The sequence below is a fragment of the Carica papaya genome, chromosome 2 (assembly GCF_054855325.1).
Source record: "Carica papaya isolate Zhongbai chromosome 2, ASM5485532v1, whole genome shotgun sequence".
In the NCBI taxonomy this organism is placed as follows: domain Eukaryota; kingdom Viridiplantae; phylum Streptophyta; class Magnoliopsida; order Brassicales; family Caricaceae; genus Carica; species Carica papaya.
Window position 1 is genome coordinate 13,022,749 of NC_142310.1, and position 5,366 is coordinate 13,028,114.

Here is a 5,366-nt window from a genome sequence, read left to right on the forward strand (position 1 = left end):
GCAACATTCTGCGCTGCAAATACATACATTCCTTCTCCTTTCCCCCCTCCCCTCCCGTCATTTATTTTCTTGTGCGTGCACACTGCACCTCTGCTTCTCGTTCTAATATCAAGTAAAATGTCCCAGTGTCTTGACTCACATTTGCAAATAAACCAGCGGACCATAGTTCCAATCACGCGTAACGTCAAACGCCCCATCTGCAAAAAAATTAGTGCAACACGAAGACTTCCCAGGAGGTCACTAATCGTAGTACTACTCTCACCCAAACACATTTAATTACGGAGTTCTAATGGGATCCGGTGCATTAGTGCTGGTATGATCGCACCCTCTTAATTTCGCTCTGCAAATACGTACACTCCTTCTCCTTTCCTCCCCCCTCTCGTCATTTGTTTCCTTATGCGTGCACACTGCACGTCTGTTTCTCGTTCTAATATCAAGTAAAATTTTTAGGTGCCTTAACTCACATTTGCGAATAAACTAGCGGACCATAGTTCCAGTCGCGCGTAACGTCGAATGCCCCATCTGCAAAAAAATGGGTGCAACACGAGAACTTCCTAGGAGGTCACCCATGCTAGTACTACTCTCGCCTAAGCACACTTAACTGTGAAGTTCTGATAGGATCCGATGCATTAGTACTGGTATGATTACACTCATTTTATTCTGCGCTGAAAATACATACATTCCTTCTTATTCCCTTCCCCATCCCGTCATTTGTTTTCTTGTGCGTGCATACTGCACCTCTGCTTCTCATTTTAATATCAAGTAAAATGTCCCAGTGCCTTGACTCACATTTACGAATAAACCAGCAGACCATAGTTCCAGTCGCGCGTAATGTCGAACACTCAATCTGTAAAGAAATGGATGCAATACGAGGACTTCCTAGGAGGTCACGCATCCTAGTACTACTCTCACCCAAGCACACTTAACTGCGAAGTTCTGATGGGATCCGGTGCATTAGTGCTGGTATGATCGCACCTGTTTCATTTCGTGCTGCAAGTACATACACTCCTTCTCTTTCCTTCCCCCATCCCGTCATTTGTTTCCTTGTGCGTGCACACTACACTTCTGCTTCTCATTCTAATCTCAAGTAAAATGCTCAGGCGCCTTGACTCATATTTGCGAATAAACCGGCAAATCATAGTTCCAGTCGTGTGTAACATCGAACATCCCATCTGTAAAAAATTGGGTGCAACATGAGGACTTCCCAGTAGGTCACCCATCATAGTACTACTCTCACCCAAGCAAACTTAATTGTGGAGTTCTGATGGGATCCGGTGCATTAGTTCTGGTATGATCGCACCCCTTTAATTTTGCGTGGCAAATACATACACTCATTCTCCTTCTCCCCCCCTCTCGTCATTTGTTTCCTTATACGTGCACACTGCACCTTTGTTTCTCGTTCTAATATCAAGTAAAATGCCCCAACGCCTTGACTCACATTTGTGAATAAATCAGCGGACCATAGTTTCAATTGCGTGTAATGTTGAATGTCCCATCTGTAAAAAAATCAGTGCAACACGAAGACTTTCGTAGGAAATTGCTCGCAGGGATGCGCGTAGACATGTGAGCCGGCATGCTTGCGCGCCCACAAGCTGGTGCAAATGCAAAACAATGTCGAATGTGCACACAGGAGTCAAGATTTTCCCACTGCAGTGATCGTGTGAGGTGCCATTGCACCATGCTGGCACGGTTACCACACGGTGTCCATGCACACCATGACATGTCTGTCAATCGGCCAAGAAAGATTGCATGTGATCTGACAGATCACATGCATATCTCATTAGGTATTTAAACCCAAATATCTCTCTCTCTTCTTCATTTTATTCTCCATTTTCTTCTCTTTTTTTCTTGTTCTTCTTCACTTGACCAAGAGTTTGAGAGAATGTTTAAGAGCTTCAAGTCTTTTTCCTCCTCCACTATGAAGTCATGCCATTCTCTCTTAACTGCATGATAAACTTCCTAGCCCTCATTCTCGACTTTTTTCCTTACTTAGGGTGTTAAGAACTTTACCCTTAAACCTTCATTCTTCCTCAAAATGTAAAAAACATTTTGAAATCTTCTTGGACAGCCACTAATAGTTGTTTTTCTCCTCAGAAACCTCAGAGTTTCATCATTTATTTGGAACTTGAAAACTTGACAATAAGAGGTAAGGGTTTTAACGTTTCTTCTCACCTTTCTAATGAGCTTTCTATACTTTTAAACTGACAAAAAATCATAATTCATTCTTTAGTTTTGGATTGTTTCATGCATGAGATCAATCACTAATTTAGTTCAGTTTTTGTCAAATATTTGATAAAGTTTTTGAAGTGATTTTGAATGTTGAATGCCAAAGTAAATATGCATTGATAGTGTGAAAAATTAAGATCCTTGTCATCTACTTTTATGTGTTTAAACTAAATTGCTTGCTATCTAATTAAGTTATTTTTTCCATCTTGGCGCAGGATAGGAGACAGAGCTTAAAATATGAAAAAATAGTAAAAAAAAGAGCAAGAACTGCAGGACAACCATTTGTCACAGTTTAAGCCTTATGTAAGGCTTAGACCCCACAACAGCAGCAGACTTTAGCCCACACACACAAGCCTTGCCCAAGTCTTACATCTCAGCAAGAAGGGATAAACACAACTAATCCTTTGGACATAACTCCCAGCCAAGGCAACATAGAAGTTCAAGGCCCTGCACGTAATAGAAACAAACCTTGCCCAATGCTTGTGTTGTGATCTGCATACTACTTGATGGAAAAGATAAACTTTTTTAATCTGAAAAGATATCCTCCTAGCCAAGATTTGAGGGACGAAAATCATTGGAAGATTATTTTGGAAAGCTAGGGATGAGCCGAAATCAAGAAAAAAGATCTTAATGAACGAAAAAAGAAATCCTAGCCCCCTTTTGCTATAAAAATCGCAGCTACCAAAGAAAGGATGATCTTTCTTCTTTCTACTGCCACTAACAGCAAACTCTGTAAATTTCGCACCTTCCCTTCATTCTTCTTCTTCCTCTCTTAATCATTCAAGAAACTCTTTTATATTAAAGTCCATCATGAACGACTAATTTGCTTTCTTTCTTACTTGACAGATTTAGTAAACTCGAGTGATGTATTTGTGAGATTGAATTGCTTTCATCCATATTTTATTTGAATATTGGTTTTCATTTACTTCCTGTACCTATATATATTTGCTATTTTGAATATGTTTGAACGGGGTCCGTTGAACGCGTGTAGAAGCTACAAGCAGCTACCTGAACCACTCAAATTCATAATTGTTTGAGCGGTTCCAACACCTAATAGGAATTAGTATCGCAATGAGGAGGTAAGTAATTTTGTTGACCGATTCACATGGATGAAATTGAAAACCTGAATCAAGTTCTTCTAGCTCTCAAGATTGTTGACAAATTAAATTATGTGGATGTTCCCAAGACTGTTTGATAATGAAGAACCAACTAACGAATGTTTCTTAGTTAGTTTAGGAATAAGGAAAGATTAGTGGTCAAAACATTTCTGATAACTATAACTGGTTTGTTATATTTCAAATAAAATAATTTTTTACATCTAAGATCAATTATGTTACTGGAGCTAGCTATTTCGTTAACTAGGAATCTTTTTTATAATTGATCTATTATCTAATCTAACTTGTAGACAGAAGTTTTGTTAATTATTCCATTCTATTCTTATTTTATATTTTTCTTTTTAGAAATATTTAATCCTATAACCCCCCATTGTTACGTTTCATTTGTTGGTCAAGGAAAATATTCAGTTTCCAATTCCCTGTGGATTCGACCCTGCTTACCCCTACTACAGATTTGTTTTATAGGATAATCAAGATGTTATTTTATGTGGATTCGACACCCATTAAATTTTGGCACCGTTGCCAGAGAGTTGAGATTTATTGATTCTTTTTTTTTTATGACCAATTCTGATCCTGGAAAACCTATTCTTTAAGATCCTAAAATTGAGAAAACCACCAAGGGCATAAGGAAACGAACCAAGCTGAAGAGGAAAATATGTCAACAGAACACGGTTTTTGCATAAAAAAATACAACTGCTAAAACAGAAGCAGAAATAAAGCAACTGGTGGGGGAACACACTTTGAGGGAAGTTGCAGCACCGCCTATCAACCAGCAGCTCCTTTGCATCACTTGTCCACCCTTAAAAGCTGCATATGAGCTAAAATCTTAGTTAATTCATTTGTTGTCAAGGTTTTAAGGATTGGAGAATGAAGACCTACCCAAGCATCTAAAGGAATTCTATATTGTGTGCTGAAGCATGAAGTCGCAAGGAGTCTTTGAAGAACAAATACAATTGAGAGCGTTCCCCTTTTTTTGGATGATGCAACTAAAGATTGGTTATTTTATTTAACTCCTGGTTTAATTACTACTTGGACTAATATGGTAAAAATGTTTCTAAGCATATTTTTTTTCTGCCTCCAAAGCTGTTGGAATAAGGAGGGAAATATGTGGGATTTAACCAAAAGATTCAGAGATTCTCCATGATTATTGGGAAAGGTTCAAGTAGTTATGCGCAAGTTGCCCATAGCATGACATATCAGAACAATCCGTCATTCATTATTTTTATGAAGGACTACTGCCTACAGAAAGAAGAATGTTAAATGCAGCTAATGGTGGTACCATAATGAATAAAAAACCTCGACAAGCTAGAGAATTGATAGAAATCATGGCTGCCACTTCATAGCAGTTTGAGAACATGCGAGGTACCCCAAGAAGGGTCAATGGGGTAAGTATTTCATTTATCAATCTCAAAATTCACAACTAACTACTTTGGTGCAAAATATGGTTGTAGGTATACACAACAAGTTAGAGTTTGTGGAATTTATGCGCATCCTAGATATCTTATAAATATGTGTCATACACTTGAAGATGATGACCAACAACAAATTAATACAATTATAGGATTCCACAACCAGCAAGAGAGATATGACCCCTATCCCAACACTTATAACCCGGGATGGAGGGATCATCCTAACTTTGGCTATGGAGGAAGGTAACAAAATTTCCAATAATACTAGCCAAAACCACCTCCACAACAATAACCAGCACCTTTAAAACAAGGTACATCCCTTGAGAAAATAGTTAAATCCTTGGCTACTAACACTCAACAATTCCGACAGGAAACTCAGCAGTTCCAACGAGAAACTAAAGCTATTATCTAAAATTTGGAAACCCAAGTTAGACAACTAGCAACATTTATGAGTAAGCTAGAATTCCAAGGCAAACTGCGATCTTAAACTGAGGTTAATCCAAAGAAAAATATAAGTGCTATCATGTTGAGAAGTGGTAAGGAGTTGTTGGAAAATTCCAATTAGTTAAGACTTAGGCAAGGCTTACAGAAAAACACAGAACCAGAAGTAGTTGTT

The 5,366-nt window shown here is 38.3% G+C and overlaps 4 pseudogenes; all 4 read right to left on the minus strand.

Annotated features, from left to right (window-relative positions):
* Positions 1 to 208: 208 nt before the first annotated feature.
* On the minus strand, positions 209 to 327 carry LOC148268778 (5S ribosomal RNA; annotated as a pseudogene).
* A 206-nt stretch (positions 328 to 533) lies between these two features.
* Positions 534 to 652, minus strand: LOC148268779 (5S ribosomal RNA; annotated as a pseudogene).
* A 206-nt stretch (positions 653 to 858) lies between these two features.
* Positions 859 to 977, minus strand: LOC148268780 (5S ribosomal RNA; annotated as a pseudogene).
* Positions 978 to 1,183: 206 nt separating this feature from the next.
* On the minus strand, positions 1,184 to 1,302 carry LOC148268781 (5S ribosomal RNA; annotated as a pseudogene).
* Positions 1,303 to 5,366: the final 4,064 nt, after the last annotated feature.